This window comes from Rhipicephalus sanguineus, chromosome 4 (genome assembly GCF_013339695.2).
Source record: "Rhipicephalus sanguineus isolate Rsan-2018 chromosome 4, BIME_Rsan_1.4, whole genome shotgun sequence".
In the NCBI taxonomy this organism is placed as follows: Eukaryota; Metazoa; Arthropoda; class Arachnida; order Ixodida; family Ixodidae; genus Rhipicephalus; species Rhipicephalus sanguineus.
Genome location: NC_051179.1, coordinates 66,666,520 through 66,685,405, shown reverse-complemented (window position 1 = coordinate 66,685,405; position 18,886 = coordinate 66,666,520). Strand labels below are relative to the sequence as shown.

Here is an 18,886-nt window from a genome sequence, read left to right as displayed (position 1 = left end):
AACATGCACCATGGTGTGGGCACTGCTGGAATTTTGAAACTTTATCGATCCACTTTTTCATCAAGGGATTGCACATTTCTGAACTATCTCCTTAACAGGAAAACGACCAGACCGTGCCTCGTGCGTTCCAGTTGATGCTAAACACATACACTGATGTTATCCTGCCCATTCTAGAACATGGCACCTTATTTTATAAACTGCATAAGTGCAGGTATAAAAAGTGCATTACTTTCCTTCTTGGGAAGGGCAACTAGAGCGGGAAAATTCATTCTAGGGTGCGCCTAAAGGGACCAGATGCACACTGATGTCTGTAGTGCCTCAAGGGGGCTGACAGGGAAGAAGGTTCATATGCGCTTCTCCCTGTAACCGCTATCTTTTCAAGGGTGTTTTTATGTATTACACAACACTAGTACGGGTGTAGCTTGTTCTTAAGCTAAAAAAAAAGAGGATGACCTTATTTTTAGGTCTAGCGGTCCCATGCCGCCAATTTCCCACAGGGTGGGTGCCCTTCCAAGCGACTATGAACTTCGTTCTGCCGAGCACCAGGCCGGAAGTGTGCTTGTACCTATTTTACCGGTAGGTACCCGGCGGCAGCGATTCTCTGCCTCCCACAGCAGCGGCGGATGCTCAACTATTTCCCCAAGGCTGTGGTGGGTTAAGGTGCGCCCAGGGGTCTTTGCAGAACCTTATGAGGCCACCTTTCGAGATGAGTACCCATTAACAACCGAGCGCCAGGTAGGTGTATTCCTCTACCCCTTTGGAAAAACCGATGGGTTCCCGGTCGGCACTGGGAATCGGACCGGGTACCTCCCGCATTGGAAGCGGACGCTCAACCATGAAGCCACCGCTGCGGTGCAAAAAGAGGATGACCTTAATTTTAGGTCTGGTGGTCCCATGCCGCCAATTTCCCACAGGGTGGGTGCCCTTCCAAGCGACTATGAACTTCGTTCTGCCGAGCACCAGGCCGGAAGTGCGCTTGTCCCTATTTTACCGGTAGGTACCCGGCGGCAGCAATTCTCTGCCTCCCACAGCAGCGGCGAATGCTCAACTATTTTACCAATGCTGTGGTGGGTTAAGGTGCGCCCAGGGGCCTTCACAGAACCTTATGGGGCCACCTTTCGAGATGAGTACCCATTAACAACCGAGCGCCAGGTAGGTGTACTACCTGGCGCTCGGTAAAAAAAAAAGTGCGGATACTCTGCCTCCCACCGCAGAGCATAAGTGTGTAGTTTGTATTGCATGCAAACTACACACTTAATGCAGAGAGCTTCAATTTATCTGCAAAATGATCCATACGACTTGCTTTGTCGGTTCAGTGCGTTTTGTACTAATTCGTCAAAACCGTTTCACGTTCCTTTCAAGCAGTGCAAGTGTAACGAAGCCAAGAATATATGAGAAGGTTACAGTTAAAAACAACGCAGTTAATTCGTGTGTGTTCTTAAAGAGATTCTCCTTATAAGTCCAGAGCACATAAATCCAAGGGCGTCATGCTTTACATACCGTAGCGCTGTTAGAAGACAGACCTTTTTTTTGTTGTTTTTTTTGCAGCATACACGTGCATGTTCACTTAAACGTTACCATGACAAGATATTGCTAACCCGATTTTAAGGCAGAACAATAGTTTGAGCTTCTTTGCACCAACGCGCACAATAGAACGGGGAAGTGGCCGAGTTGGCTAAGATGCATTGCTGTGGGCAGCCCCAACAACGAATAAACTGGCAATAAAGTGCACGGGTGAAGTTCCGCGTTCATTCTTTGTACTTTCCTGTCCGTAGCAATAATCTTTTTGACAGCAGCTAAAGAAACCCACGAAACAATTGTGCAGAAGTGGCCTGACGGTGACAGTCTATAAAAACTGTAGCTTGCGCAACTCCAGAACATTGTGTTACACAGAACTGCAACTTAGCTAAGCGTATACCTCAACATGTCTTTCAAAATTGGGACATTGAGCCTTCTTGCTGTTACACTCATGTTGATCTATGGGTAAGTAGTACCAGGAAAACCTGATGTGTAGTTACACACCAAACTATGGCTTGTACCTTGATGTGGTTGTTTCATAGCATTTCGATTGCTAAATTTTCCTTACGGCTTCCTCACAAATGCGTACCTCGTATGATGTAAGCCCTGAAGCTTTCTGGGTGAACTCATTAGGCTGTTTTTGCTTGAAATATTATTACCGTCGCAGAAGTGCGGTTCCCATTCTCTTGAGATGACTTTTATAGTGATCTCACCGTATGCACTGTATGTACCACGGTGTGGCATACGCATCACTGCCCCGCCACGGTAGTCTAGTGCTTTCTCGCGACCCGATCCCGCGACCTTCGACGGTCGCGGGATCAAATGCCGGCTGCGGCGGCTGCATTTTCGATGGAGGCGAAAATGTTAGAGGCCCATGTACTTAGATTTAACTGCACGTTAAAGAACCCCAGGTGGTCGAAATTTCCGGAGCCCTCCACTACGGCGTCTCTCATTAACATATCGTGGTTTTGGGTCGTTAAACCCCAGATATTATTAATATGATCACACACATCGCTGTCCACCAGGAATGCTCGTTTTTGTGTTTATGACATCCGTGCAATTAGCTCGAGCCCCTTATTCGCTGAATGCCGAGTGGGCAAGATTTGAGGTTCCATCCGCTTGGCTTCAACATATTTAACACAAAAGCGCTTTATGCCGCGGTGGACTATGGCTCCACCGATGTATTTCCGTCACGGATATGACGTTGATCAAAGACACACCAGTAACTGATGAGAAAGAAAAAAAAACTAGAAGAAAAAAGTCACAGTTTCGCCGCAACGGCAAATCAATGAATGCTATAGCAACAAATTGGAATGTAACATGAAGAACGGAAGGCAGCTCGAAATTTCCAGCGCGTCAATCAAGCGCAAAGGACGCACGAAACGAACGCACATAGGACCAGTGCGAACTATCAATTGTCACAGCTCGACACCTAAAGCGCTCTGCTCAAGCATGAAGAAGGACGCACGAAAGGAACGCAGAGAAACACACAGGACCAACGCGAACTAACAGTTGTAACAATTATTACTTCTTTCTTTTTCTGTTTGAACAGCGCGCTCCTTTCGCAAACGCGGCCGCTGCAGCGAGCAAAGTGACCTTCGTACGCTCTGTAACTTTGGCGCGGACGTCGCGCTGGAAGCACAAGACACACAAACCACCCTACTCACGAGATAAGCGCGCCCGCCGGCGGCCACGCCCTCTAGGGCAAAGTGTACCTCGCGCCTCTCGCTTAACAGGAAGCGCGGGCTTCGCAACGAGCGGATTTAAAGCGCGCCCCTCGCGCCATCTCGCTGGTTACCAAGAAAGCACGCTGAAGAAAATGGTGTATATAAATAGCTCGCCATTAGCATGCTGAAAGACCCACCCTTCGTGGCCTAGCCGTCTAACGCCGCGCGCTGCGGTGCGAGAGGTCACCCGTTCGACTCCGCGCGTCGGAAAGTATTTTTCTGAATTCTTTGTGGCTTCTATATATATATATATATATATATATATATATATATATATATATATATATATACGGGCCCTGTGGGCGTCGACAGACGGCGACGGCAAAAACCAGCCGAGAATGTCCATATAATTGCTATCGCAATAAAAGTTCCGCCGCCGGGAATGGAACCAACGACCTCTCGGTCCGCGGCGATAGCCGCCCTGTGCTCTACCAATCACGCCGCGGACACTTTTTTTCGTTATTGCCACAGCCTTAGACATACGAGGTGTCACAAACACGCCTTATATCTCTCACATATTCCCTCTCGCAAGGTGTTTTAGTTGGCGGGGTTAGGCGGGGTGGGGAGCTGCCACCGTCGGCGAGTGGTGAAGTACTGCGTCATGACACTAACGACCGCCAATTGAGAGCGATTTCGCGATGACGCAATTAGAACGTCTCGGTGCCAGGGAGGAGAGTTGGTCGAGCTAGCATCGAAGAGTAGCTCGAGACGCAGTTACGTTCTTCGCCTTTCGCTTCGTGTTAGCGTGTAATGGCTCGTTGTCGGAGTAGTGCAGCTACTCCGACAACGCGAAGAATAAAGATCTGGATCCCAGCAGGAATCGAACTGAAGCATTCTGCGTGGCAGTCAGGTATTCTACCACAGAGCCACGCCACGTCTTGAAACTGCTTTGGAAAAAGACCCTATGCAGGGCGTAATGTCGGGCAGCGTCAATTGTGGTTGCAGTGATGTCTATTTTTATAACAAAGCAATAAACATTACATATGTACGCCCATGACACAGGCGTCAAGGCGGGTTAACGTCAGTTGTGGTTCCAGTGTTGGCTCTGCTTTCATACAAGTCTAATTAACATTACATTTCTATTCCTATGATTCAGCAAGCTATATTCAAGCATTGCTCGACCCCGGAGAAATACGTTAACGAAAGTTAGGTATGATATTCATATCGTCGCACTGCAATAAGCACTTCATTTCGACAATACTCACACGTGTGCTCTGAATTGAGTGCTGACGTCACCTCAGGCCATCAGTTACCTTTTAAAAGTAAGTGTAGTCGAAGTGCCTCGTAAGGCCACGATATGCACCCAACTACTACGCTTAAAAAAACACGCCTTATAACGCTTGGCTGCAAGCCAAGAAATGCAGCAGACAGCTACCCGCTGATGCTTCGCATGAAACCGATTCCCACAAAGCGTGGGATCTGCCGATTTTTTTCCGGAAATAGTAAGAAAGAAAAGTCGGCAGATCCCACGTGCCGTATGAATCGATGTTATGCGAAGCAAGCTGCGGGAAGGTGACTGTGGCGTAATTTTTTACATTGAGCGAAACGTTTAGAAATGACCCTAAAGATATGTGCAAATTGTATACGCACGCACATATGTTGAAGATTCACACATCTGTTATATAACCAGTTGTTTACAGTTGCGTAACGATGCCAAGAGCAACATGGGTATTAAGAACACCAGACGCGGTAAGCTGATATGTGGTGCTTATACTTCTCCGTCATGATGGAGAACGCAGGAATGTTTCACAAACCCGTGTGAATGAGTGGAAGGGGTTCTTGAGAGTTCTCACGTAGATGGCGGCGAATGCAATGTCTGTGTTATTGTAACTGGTGTGCGCAACGCAGACCTCGCCGATTCCTCTACTTGTCTGTGTGTGTTCTGTGTCGGGCGGCCGGCGACGTGGGATGCGGCCTACGTTGAAGTTCCGCATCGCCGTGCTCTTATACGTGCGCACGCCTCCGCACATCCAATGAAGCCGCTTGTTGTAGACGACACAGTGGGCTGATTGTTCCAGGTTTCATGAAGTGCTAACACGCCAGTTTCTCTAAGCAGAGCGTCTTTTTCGAGGAAGTGCACGTGAGCGTGCACCGTCTCTACGTTGAGAGCGGCGAGCCTGAGGTGATTGTCGTGGTTGTGGCATCGAATGAAGGCAGTAGCCCGGTCCAAGACAATGTCTAGTGGCCTGTTTGCTAGCCGGATCATGTCGTCGATAGACTGCCTGTCGATAGAGCCGGCGACATGTAGAAACCTAAAGTCACCTTTTGCGTTGGTGAGGTATAGGTAGGGCTCAATGCTTTCCGATAAGTCCGAAAAAATCCGACAAACCCTTGCAGGTAAAATTTTCGACAGTTCGGATTTGTCCGATAAACTCCTATTTTAACGGCCAATGTGACCCTATTCCGATCTTTATCGAAAGGGTATTTTCTAAGCGGTAACTGATACATCGGCCGGTTTGGCCGATATAAAATTTATCTCACGCCAACAGCCTTGCGTGCGCTCTGTCATGACTGCACCAGGTTGATGGACTTCTTGGCACCCTCTTTCGAAGCAAGAGTTCGGCGGCACGCACAATGCCAGGTATGTCAGGAATGCCTGCATGAGCTCAGTACAATACACATTGTGACGATAAGCTCTTCGATGAAAGATCGTCCCGTTTCTGTCACCATCGACAAGCCGCCGGAACTCCGCGAACGTCTAGCAGTGGTGGTGCTTGCAACCTTTTACAACGACGAGCTTCCTGAACGTAACACCCTCATGATAGACTTGCAGGTAGTTCAGCCCTGTAACGCAGTATCAATTGGCACGTTGATACAAACTGCTCTTCACAACGTTGGAAACGCCTTAGCCGACGTATCTGTGTTGTGCTCCGATTCAAAGCTGTAAATCACCAATCGAAAGGAGTGCTTCCATCAGTGACAGCAAGGTGGCAAAACATCTCAGCAGAACTTTTTGCTGGGCGAGTTGGAACATAACTTCGAGAAAAAACTTGGAGGGCGCTTGAGCTTCACCTTCAAGAGTAGAACGCGATAGCGTAATAGGGCCCCGCGCATCGCCTCCACAATCGCTAGCCTGGCTTCACTATTACAACCTAGAATGCCTACTGGGTGTGTTCAGATAAGAACCTCGGTGCATGTTCGCGGACCCCTCTAATTTCACTAAAAAAATATCTTCTGCAGTTCGAGTCCCCAAGGCCACGAAACCATTCTTAGCCTTGCGAAAAAGAATTGTTGCCCTAGTGAAAAAGAATTCGGAAGTATCCACACAGCAGAACCGCTTTTTTTTTTTTTTTGCGAATTGCGCGAAATGGGGATTTTGACGAGGTCCTACAAAATAAATGGGCGATTCCACGTAAGATCGAACAAACCATGGCTGGTCGACCTCTCAAATTTATTTAAAAATTTTATATATTATTGCCTGATGAGTGGAAAGAAGAGATGCGCAATTTGTTTTGCCGTCGAAAAATTTTTTGAACCACAGGAAATCAATAATGACGAAGAGGTGGAGTGGAGCGCTCATTCGCTCTGCTGTTTTGGCCAACTTTCGTTATGAATTGCACAAAATATATTAAAGTTAGGTAGCTGAAATTTATTTACCTAAATATATGCATGCTTTTGCTTCTGCACAGGTATTTTTAGTTTTTATGTGTAGTGCAGATGTTTTTATAAAAAACCTCAAAAATGGCCCAATCGGCAAAATTTCCTTTACTTTGAAGGTCTTTATCGCAAAAACGCCTTGTAGCAGAGCGACAAAAATTCTGTATTACGTTCTTCGCATGCTTATCTACCAAACTGCCAAATCTTGTATTTATATAACTTTTCACTAAAGAGATATGATTGGGCTAAGTTCAAGAAAACACCGAACAATGAAAACTTCTGACGACAATTAAAAAAACACCCCATTTTTTAAATTTCTTAAACTTTGTCCAATTATTCTCCTCCACATCAGCTTTCACAATCATTAAAAACATGTTGCATAATGTCGTTTCGCTAAAAGTTACGGTCCCTCCAATAAGACCCTTAGGCAAGGAGTGGCAATTCAGACTTCTTGCCCAGCAAGTGTATAAAATGCAGGTAGGATTGAATTTCTTGTTATTAAAAGACCAGCAGTACCAAAAAAAAGTGTCGACAGCATTGAAGACGTTAATTTTGAAATTATTTGGTCACTGCAGCGGCCACGAGCGCGGAGCTCCGAGTAGGCGCGCGCGCACCCGAGATGCTCGTTGTAAGAGACGGCGCAGTGAGAGCTCGTTCTCGCGTCCTCAGACCGATTGAGTTCCAAACAGCAACACCTCTCGGGTGACTTGAACGTACGTGCACTGGAGCTTCGCTATTCTATCCGCCCTCTGTTCGCGTCTCAGCTAGGCGCTGATAACACGGCGGAGATGGAAGCACGATGAAAACTCTGTAAGGGAGCTATGAGCGCTCGCTTCACGCACGCTGCTGCCACAGGAACTGCGCTGCGCCAGTTGCGATCAATGAACGTGGCGCTCCAGTGGCAAAGCAAAATATGGATTGTCAAAGGAAAGAAAAGCAAAACTATCGGTAACCGGTTGCGCTTGCCTATCTTAGATGTCGGCAGCAGACGGCCTGAACTAGCCGCGCGTTCAGAGCGCTGTTCACACTTCATTCGGCGCGGATAGTTCTTGTGCTTTGCTCTTACTCTACTCCTCCTGTGCGTCCCATGACGAGAAAGTATAGCTCTGAATGAGTCTATTGTGGAGAATACCTTTCGAAGCACAAGAAGCTTAAAGGAGTACTGACACGAATTTTAAAAAAATTCGGATTGTTGCTCTAAATAAAAATGCTAGTGTCGAGAAACCTAAAACGACTATTGTGGTGCCTGGGAATGCATCCTATAAATTTTAATTAGCGCCACCTTAAAAAGACACTTTCGGTTTCGATATCGAGGGGGTGGCTTCTCAGTGTCGTTTCATAGCAGTGTGACGTCACGGAGATACAGAAATTCGCGACGTACTAGCGGGAAATCCGTCATCTGCTCGTGGTGCAATAGACAACGATGAGTGAATTGTCGTCCAGTGACCTCACAGTGATTTCTACGATTTAGGCTGCATGCAGGACGCAGATCTCGCGAACTCGGAGGAACTGTCTTGACTCGTCGGGATAATGCCCTTGCAGTGTGGTTGGCTTGCAAATGCTCAGCGACGAAAACTTCAAAGTCAAATTAAAATATTTTATAAGTGTTCTCCGACTCCAGTGTATGGACAGCGTGGACACTGCATACCAACGAAGCAAAAAATGTCCCTTTTGCGATGTCTCAAAATCGTGTCAGTACTCCTTTAATTATTGCAAAGAAGCCAAAATTTCGCAGAGTTACCGACCTAGACATAAACTCTTTGATGGAACGTTTAACGCCTGAAAGATCAGTGAATGTCAGCGAGAGGGACTACTTTTGCTACGCGTGCTTTTGCTACCACTGCAATGAAAGATCTTCACGGAACGCACAGTTTAACGATGACATTCTTATGCCCCCTGAAAAAGAAATCGACGCAATTAACCAGATCACTGCGACTACCGCTGCACGTGCGTTCAAGTCACCCGAGAGGTGTTGCTGTTTCGAACTCAATCGGTCAGAGGACGCGAAAACGAGCTCTCACTGCGCCGTCTCTTACAACGAGCACCTCGGATGCGCGCGCGCCTGATCGGTAGCCCCGCGCTCGTGGCCGCTGCAGTGACCAAATATTTTCAAAATTAACGTCTTCAGTGCTGTCGACACTTTTTTTGGTACTGCTGGTCTTTTAATAAAAAGAAATTCAATCTTACCTGCATTTTATACACTAGCTGGGCAAGAAGTCTGAATTGCCACTCCTTGCCTAAGGGTCTTATTGGAGGGGCCGTAACTTTTAGCGAAACGACATTATGCAACATGTTTTTAATGATTGTGAAAGCTCATGTGGAGGAGAATAAGTGGACAAAGGTTAAGAAATTTAAAAAATGGGGTTTTTTTTAATTGTCGTCAGAAGTTTTCATTGTTCGATGTTTTCTTGAACTTAGCCCGATCATATCTCTTCAGTGAAAAGTTATATAAATACAGGATTTGGCAGTTTGGTAGATAAGCATGCGAAGAACGTAATGCAGAATTTTTGTCGCTCTGCTACAATTTTTTTTGAGATAAAGACCTTCAAAGTAAAGAAAATTTTGCCGATTGGGCCATTTTTGAGGTTTTTTATAAAAACATCTACACTACACATAAAAACTAAAAATACCTGAGCAGAAGCAAAAACATGCATATATTTAGGTAAATAAATTTCAGCTACCTAACTTTAATATATTTTGTGCAATTCATAACGAAAGTTGGCCAAAACAGCAGAGCGGATGAGCGCTCCACTCCACCTCTTCGTCATTATTGATTTCCTGTGGTTCGAAAAAAATTTTGGCGGCATAACAAATTGCGGATCTCTTCTTTCCACTCATCAGGCAATAATATATAAAATTTTGAAATAAATTTGAGAGGTCGACCAGCCATTGTTTGTTCGATCTTACGTGGAATCACCCAAATACAGTAAAACCTCGGCGATACGAACCTCGCGGGATCTCCAAAAATATTCGTATCATCCGAAATTCGTGTCACCAGAAAGTATAAAAAATTAGCATGCGACAAAAGAAAGCTGGCGTACATTTTCATTTATTCATTTTCAGGCCCGCACTAAAGTCAAGAACCGCTCTGAATGATTGTCAGTGAAGTTTTTAGACGTCAACAATCATGCCTACACTCGTAAATATGCAGCCTGTGCGCGCGTATGTAGTTATTGAACCAGGTGTGTTATGACCTGCGGTAGCTAGTAGCCCCTTCCAAATCTTAGTATGCTTTTGTGCAGGACACCAAAGTACTGCGGCGGAAGTGACCTAAGGAGCGCTTTGACGCGATAGATGAAGGCCAGAAAATTTTAGAACCGCGGACCTACGATATTATTTTCTTATCGCGGTGGTGTTGGGGATGTTTTTCGAGAAATTTACGGCCGTGCCCGCACAAGTGTGTCTCCAACAGCCGTGCACGTTGATGTTGTGAGTCCTAGATCCTTCGCCAAAACCGTCCTGGTCTTCTTTCGGTCCTCGTTCACCTTTCACAAGGGGTCTGATGCATGATGATATCGCTTGCATGAAGCACATGACTTGTAATGTAAACGCGAAGGCACACGGAGGCGCATTAGGGCCACCAAGATTCGCGCACACAATCTCGGAGGCCACGACGCGTCACTGAATGTTTATTTTAATCACTGTAAGAAAAGCATCTTTCTTACACCGTGATTCTGACCAATTGGCGGCGCGGCGCGCATGCCGACGCTTGCGTTTCTGCGCCCGCACGTGCTTGGGGCGTCTTCCGCGACAGCACCTCTTCGTACCGGCGCGGTAGCGTACGTTCGTATCAAACGTCGCGGGGTGAAAATTTGTTCGAAACAACCGTACTCCATTACATTGGAGGCCAATGGGCCTTGGCCAGCCCCAAGGAAAATTCGTATCATCCCGAAATTCGTATGAGCCGCGATCGTATCAGAGCGCAGGGATAGAGCGTACTTTTCTTACACAAATTCAGAGGCTTCTGCAAGCGGGTTATCCGAACTGTGTGCTATCAAGCTGCAGCGAGAGGCTATTGAGGTGGGTGAAGGGCCAGAATCGTTCCTAGAAATGCGATGATAAGCAGAGATACGATAAGGTAACAGTGTTGCCTTATGTACACAAACTTACCCATGGCTTGAGTAATGTCGGCAATAGATACGGGGTCAGAACTGTGTTTTCTGCTCCTAACAAATTTTCTGCAATTTGTCTCCTCGTTAGGAAAAAAAATAGAGCAGAATGATGTAAATAATGAAGGTTGTGGAGCAAACCATGTAAAGCCTGCATATGTGCCGTGTAAGTGTGGGGTCGTCTACCAGATACCCCTCACTTGTGGGAATTCGTACGTTGGGCAAACCAGCAGATGCCTTAACGTGCGCTTAAAGGAACACAACCAGTCACTGAACAAATCGAATGTTTCACATCTCGCATCGTACTGTTGCACGTGTGGCTGTTTACCATTGTTTTCAGACACGAAGATCTTGTCATCACACAAATGCAAGATTACTCGAGAGATGATAGAGGCATTCCACATCAAAAGAATGGGAGACGCATGCGTCAGTCAGCCATCATTGTCATTGACAGAAAAAGAGTTTGATTATCTACTTGGCACATGTACTGTAAAGTGATGCCTATATGTTAGTAACTAGATTAGCGTTTTCTGCTGTTTGACACGCTGTTTTGCACACGTTTTCGTTTTTTCGTTATTTTTCTTGTTGTTTTCTTCGATGTTCTTTCCAAATAAATTTTTCAGTTGCGAGTCAGCGCTCGTCCAGTGTGCTTGTTTACTCTTCGTCTACGTCTTTTTACGCTGCTTCTATAATACGTATCACCGATGTTTCACTGTATTGGAGCTGCGAGTCCGAAAATGTTTATTCACATACTACTAGTAACTCATGTTTACCAAATATCGTTATCATGCAGTTTTGTTGCCGGTATTTAGTGAAAAAAATCGCAATTAAGGCACATTGCTCAATAACGCTTTAGTTTCAGATTTTTTCGCTTCGTGTCTATAACAATGAGAATTCCTAAAGTTTCCGAGAGTGTTGCCGTGCATTAGTTTAACAATTGTTTAAAATATGAGTGCCGAGAATGATGTCAAACGCAAACCAAAAATGCATAAGTGAAGGCATGTCTATAAAAATGCAATACAGCGGAATGCAATAAAAAGAGCCATCTTCGATTTTCTTTAACCTGCCCAGAATAAAAGCCCCGTGCGTGTTCTAACTCTGTAAAACAAGTTGTAATATTTTTCTGAGATCAGAGTTACAAAGCCGCCAAAGTGCCCAAATGAACGTTCCCGCGCAACCACTCAAATGAGCCAGCATGTAGCTATTCTCATAATATTTAGGTCTTAAATATGTTCTCTCGTGCTCACGCAACATCATATTGACAAAAAAAAGACCAAGAGTTGCCTTAAAGTGCAAGTTTGTACATATGCGTGCTTGTAGTCGACGTAGTATTGTTCCTGGTGAAAACAATTATGGAGTTAGTCTATATGCACACTCGAGTCGCGTTTTCGCATGAAAAGCTTTCTACACACATAAAGCAAGACAGGCAATAAGGTCGAAGTCTGGGTCAGTTGGTACATGACGCTGAGGCAAAAACCAGTCAAAAAGAACGCCGGTCAAGGGGAAGAAGAGACACACACAAGGACATTGCTCAAGAACGCTCTAGTTTCAGATTTTTTCGCTTCGTGTCTATAACACTGAGAATTCCTAAAGTTTCCGAGAGTGTTGCCATGCATTAGTTTAACAATTGTTTAAAATATGAGTCCTTGTGTGTGTCACTTCTTCCCCTTGTCCGGCGTCATTTTGACTGGTTTTTGCCCCAGCGGCAAGACAGGCATTGAAGTAAGACTGGGTCGACGCAGCTCAAAAAGTGTTCTGTAAACGGCACCAACGATATCCGCCATCTTGCGCCTAGCGTAGGACGTCCTACAGTGACGTTTCCCTTCACCGCCATCTTCAGAGAAGAAATTTCTGTTAAATAAATGACTAAGTTTAGCTCATCAACAACATTTTGCTCAGGAAGAATATTTTTGACATACACAGATGCATTTGTACTTATTACGACTATCTGTTTGAAGACGCTGAAGCAGTTTACAAGCCGGAGAGAGTTTCTTCTGGCACAAAGTTCATGAACACGGCGCAGGCTCACCGCAGGGTCTTGGCGGCGAGCCCGCGATGCTGCTGCCTTGAGAGCCCTCAGCTCCGCCGCCTTGTCTTTTTCTCTCATGTTATTAGTATCGAAGCGCACTGCCGGAGTGGAGCGAGCGCCGCATGCTACAGTTGGCTATGCTATATGTGGTTTTGCCTGCGTTATTATCATCATCAAGGATCTCGAAGAACAAGAGGAAGAAGACTTCTCTCGCGCGCGAGCGTGTGTATGCTACAGTTTGCTGTGCTATATGTGGTTTTGCCTGCGTTCATATCATCAAGGCACTCGAAGAACAAGAGGAACAAGACTTCTCTTTCGCGCGAGCTGCGCCTGTAGCGGTTGCCTCTGGAACTAAGGCTACGCTTACGGCGCGGGACTTCGCTCCAGCTTAAGAACCTGGCGAGCCAGCGCCTAAAAGACCGAGTTCAATGTATTTCATTTTCGTATAAACCAAAGCGTCTTACCACACTTAAATGTATTAAAAACAATCTCATCTCATGACAGACGGTGAAAGGGGGAAAACAGCGTTTATTTATGTGGCCGGCAGACTTGTGGGGTGTCCGACCCCGCCTCGATGGCGGTAAGAAGCCCTTGGGCTCCGGCGGGCATCGTCACGGGCCGGACAGCCAAGAGTTGGTCTTCGGGGGTCGAGTTGAGTAGCACGGACTCCTAATGATGTCCATCCAGAATATTACGGCCCTGTCGGGGCGCCTGCGTGCTGGCCCAAATAATGGGATCCAGGTTCGATCTTTCTTAACAAAATTTACGAATATTGTTCTGGATGATAGGAATAATAAGTCATCGGGTTTCAATACGTAATGGTTGGAAGGAGGCGCCATGCCACCGCCTGCTGCTTTTTAAGTGATGGGTATGAGGCGGCAAAAGAGACCATCCCCACTATGCAGTGGTTTAGTAATTTCACCTTATCTAACCATCCGATCCCCTCTGAGCCCCAAACGCGTTGCCCCGGTGGATTGTCAGTTCTTGAGCCTCCGTGCCGGAGTGGCGGGCGATGGGGGGCGGGGGCGGGGGCGCAAGCACGCAGATGATTCCGACAACCCGCTGACAGCGAAAGTTAGCTGGCATTTGTTGTGCTTACGCGAAAGGCGCCCTTTTGCGTAATTTAGACTACCGTTTCTAGAGTCCCTGAATATTACAGCGGCTGGTGCGGAAGCCACCGGAAGATCAACGGCGCGTTCCTCAGTCACCTCGGCGCTATTGAAAAAAAAAAACGGCTTTATTTTACTGCTTTCTCAAAAGAAAAGATACATAAATTTTTTGAATACGTGCCCTGTCTTACTGTTTTATAAAACCCAGCTCATAAAAATGAAATGGCTATTAGTGCTTTCTAGAAAATACTCACTTTTCAAAATATACTTAGCTACTTCTGTGCCATAATAATTGTTAATGTGAACAAAAAAGCAGCGGTAAATTCTATTTTTATATACCAAAATGGGTGAGGGACTCACTTGAGCACCAGTTGTAAAAGTGTTTTTATTTCTTTCAGATATCACGTCACCACTGCCTATCCTCATCAATGGAGCTTGCCGGTAGTCTGTCTCAGAAGAGTAAGAGATAACACAACATCTTAATTACATTGAATCGCTATGTTTCAAGTGCGCTTTTGTAAATATGACCCGGCTGCTTTATATTTCAGCGCCTGAGACCTAAATATCTAATATTTATTTATTTTGACCCCTGCAAAGAAAGACATTTATGCTTTCATTACCAATACGCAGGGCGCGTTAGTCATCCACACGTGAAATTGCAGTCCTAAAGTGCAAGGCCGAAAAAAATTTCGAAGAATACACAGGAGCTAAGTGTCTTTTTTTTGCGCTGTAAACTTAGGTACCTTGACGAAAATACCATGTCTCTTTTCACCAATGAAGTAAACCTGCAATGCCACGCTGGAAACACCACCGCCCATCTCTTCGCGTTATTAACTTTTAAAAGTACCTGTCATCGAAAGAGCAACTTGTCCATGTGCTGATAGTAATACAGCGAACGCGTGCGGGGCTCCGTGAAAATGCGAACCAGAATATTTCTTTACAGCCCAGATCAGAATATTCGTCTAGATATCAACGCCGAAAAGACTGCACAGTTAGGGCACCGGAAACAATAACTTGAGCCCGAAAGCGAACAAATAAAGCTGGTTCCACGCCTGTGCAGTTTGTGTAAACAGCGGAGCAGGCAAACAAGCGCCAGCACCTGGCGAACGCAGATTGAGTTCTTTCTTTATCTTCTTCTTTCTTACATATTTGTTGCTTTCTTTATCTTTCTCTACATTTTGTTTCTTTCAGCTTCCTTTCTTCTCTTTCTATATTGCCCTTTCTCCTCGCCCTCACATCTCTTTCCCACCCCTTGCTATGCTACACTGTACATGGTCATGCTATGGTTTACCCTCTCACTTCCTCCTTTCCCCCCTCCTCATCCAGACATCAGTCCTCCTCACCCCCACTTCCCTGCCCCATTCCCTTGCTAAGCGATATTACAAAAGGCGGTGCCATGATTTCTCCTCTACCCTCCTCCTTTTTTTTTCCTGGTCACCCTCACAACACTCCTCACTTCCCTTTCCCACGCCCTTGCTATACTATCTTATGCACGGCTATGCTATGCTTGGCACATACCCGTTTCTTTGTGTCGCACACCCGCTACACCCTCGCCCCTCCACATTTTTTTCGCCTCCCCCTCATACGACTTTTTCTCACCCTCACTTCCGTTCCCCCCCCCCTCCCCTTGCTATATTATACTATGCATGAGTATGCTATACTAGCCCATAAAGTAGACAGGAGGATCACCGCCACAATTGCTCAGTGGTACAGCATTGGACGGGTTATTCGAAGGTCGCAGGTTCGGTCCCTGCCGACGGCAAGTTATCTTTTCGTCCACTTTACTTTCTTCACATTCATATCATAATTACTACAAATACCGTCCCCTATACTTTCCTTTGCATTGATGTCTGTCAGTTCTCGTTAGTATTGTGTCTATCAAAGCAGAACGAGCCCTGAAAAAGTCTTCTTTCATTCCTTCATAGCGAGTGTGTCGTTCTGGCCGACTTGATGCCTTCATGTAGTATGCTAGGGATTATTGGTCAGCTGCCAGCTCGTAAAAATGATCACGTGCTACGTGGCGCCAACAGTCAGATAAACAGTGTTCCACACTTGCCGCCATGGCTCCCAGGTTTAAATGCACATATATACCCCATAATGTGGACAGGAGGATGACCGCCGCCGTAGCTCAGTGGTAGAGCATCGGACGCGTAATTCGAACGTCGCAGGTTTGGTCCCTGCCGGCGGCAAGTTATCTTTTCGTCCACTTCACTTTCTCCATATTTATATCCTAAGTACTACAAAAACACCCCCTATACATTCCTTTGCATTTTTGTATGTTAGTCCTCATTATATTCTGTCTAACAAAGAAGAACGAGCTCTTAAAAAGTCTTCTTTCATTTATGCTACGAGACGTCATTGTTGGTCCATGCCCTCTGAGGCCAGCTTGCGGGGAAGGAGTCAGGGAAGGCCAGAGGGTCCCTGGAATGAGGATGCTTTCCACCTAGGGTAGAAGCGGTACTAGCACCGCGATACCGTTTCCTACAAGAAACGTTTATTCCTCCTGCTCCTCATTTATGCATGCTAGAAGTTGCTTGGCACATACCCGCTTTCTGTGACACATATCCGCCGAGTTTCGTGCGAACGACGGCTCAAGTTTCAACAGCTTCGATGTTAATAGGAAAATATTCGAAACATGGAGCGGCAGTCAGGCCAACAGTCCTTGGCACCGACATATTGCGTGACTTCGCACGTTTATCCCCTCCGTGGCACGCTTCTTTAAGCATGCGCTTTTTGCGCCATTATTGGCTGCAATAAGTTGCCAACAGATGTTCTTGGCCGCACGACTAGTGGTTTATTTTAGCACATTATATCAATAGCGTCAGGAAGATCGTTGCGCTTCCGTACAGATAGGAATCATTAAAATAGATACCCAATGAGCATAGAAAAAGTTCTCACGGCCAACTTACGAAAAAAGCGATGGAACTTTCTTATAGGGGTCCTGCACCCAAATTTCACCCACGTAGTTTTACGCTGCAACGCGTTCCTTGTATCGTCCTGAGATGAATGAAAAAAAATTTTTGGAGGTATACGGACGCAAACCGAGGTTACTGAACTTCCAAATCCAACATAAAAGCAGACGACAGAAACTATTCACCGTATTGTTCGGCGCCAGTAGCACCGCGCGCTGCTTTTGCCACCATTGGTATGCGTCGCGGAAACCAGCGAAACAGAAACAACCAGGCCATATCGAGACACATTCGCGTTTTAGCAGTGATGTGGGCAGCGCCTTCGTCCCAGCAGCGGCGCACAGAGGCAGACAGCTCCTGTTGAGTATGCTGAGCCCCAGCATTTGGCGAGACGAGTTTTCACGGCTGAGTGTTCTCGACAGCATTCAATCTTCGAGCGTCCTCTACCCGCGTGCTACCACTGCGCCATCGAGGACCACATTTGAAGCTCGTGCAATCGCCATCAGCCAACGAGTTTTGACCGATCGACGATGTCTGACCGGCCTCGTGTTAGAAGTGTAAGCACTTGTGAATGTGTAACCCTTACACATTCACAGGAAGCACTTCTAATCAAAGGCCAGTGACGCTGCAAAACCGTTCTCCGGCCTCCGATTGCCACTTGGCCCCACCGCCTGCTCCTCGTGTAAGCCGGTCGCCGTCTCCTACTCACCTCTATCGTAATTGGCCCACTTCACCTTGGAGCACATGCCCAAACTACGCACGACTTTAACAGTATCCTTGAAGCGAGCATAAAATATGGATGTAGCATAAGCAGTTTGATGTGATTCCACACATGGAGCTTTGTTATATACTTTGGCGAGCAGCACTACAGTAAGAAAGCTATTTTTCACTTGGGATGCGTTCACTTACCGATGCGTGGAATGTAGGGTTTCGTACAGCAACGCATGAGTGGTTCAGGTATTTCTCGCTAAAATTTATGAATAAATCAGCAATCCTTTATCAACTTAGCTCTGGTTCAATGCCTATATCGCCGCACAGAAGGCGCGTTCTCGCGTTTCCGTTGCAAACGAAATACGGCTATTAAGAATCTTGTCTAGATAGCGACATCCAGTCAAGCCATAGCCCATTTTTGTAGCAAAGGAATATTTCAATTTGATTATTCGCTCGAAGCTGCAAAAGGACGTTTTATATACCAGCACTTCAGAACTTCTTGACGATCGCCAAGTTTCAAAACATAGAATCGCCTTCCAAGTACGCCATTAAAATATGGCGGATGCAGCTAAAATTTGCGATCGAGTAATATTTGATTGAATATTAGTCTCGTCAGTGTACACATTTGAGAGTGACATGTTCTTTCACTTTTCGTAATGTGCTCTCAAGGTAACAAACCATTACTTGTGACTGAAATATCTTCTCTTTCCTTAGCCCTGCACTACAAGCAATGTTGAAGAGGTATGCGGACGAGGTTGTCGTTGTGTATACTACAGAGCCCCTGGGCCAGAGGCCAAGCAAGGGCCCGCACAAATGATGTGCTCAGCGTAAAAAAAATATGAAACCGTGCTATTTTCTGCGATGTCGAAATAAAGCAAATAAACCTTCTGTTACAATTTTTTTGCGTGACGATTCTGGCTGTATATAAAGGTAGCTTATTTTTCAATAAAAACTTCAATTCTGGGTGCAGCGCATGTTCTGTCTGCATATCGTCCTTTGTGTCTCTTTTGGCGCTGCCCTTTTCATCAGTGTGAACCCAATTCAACTCGCCCATCTATCTGTCATTCTGCAAAGCGAGAACAATTTGGTGTATTTAAAGAAACTCAAGTGCCATGATGATGTATTTTCTTTGCATTCATTACGATGTATATATATCTGTGTACTAATGCATGCGATG

General features: G+C 45.9%; 1 long non-coding RNA gene across 1 annotated transcript; it reads left to right on the top strand.

The window, feature by feature from the left end:
- The first annotated feature begins 1,817 nt into the window (after positions 1-1,817).
- Positions 1,818-18,683, top strand: LOC119390165 (uncharacterized). The gene is made up of 3 exons (XR_005183236.2): positions 1,818-1,983; positions 14,488-14,548; positions 18,424-18,683. It is a non-coding gene; the product is annotated as an uncharacterized LOC119390165 (long non-coding RNA).
- The last annotated feature ends 203 nt before the right edge of the window (positions 18,684-18,886 follow it).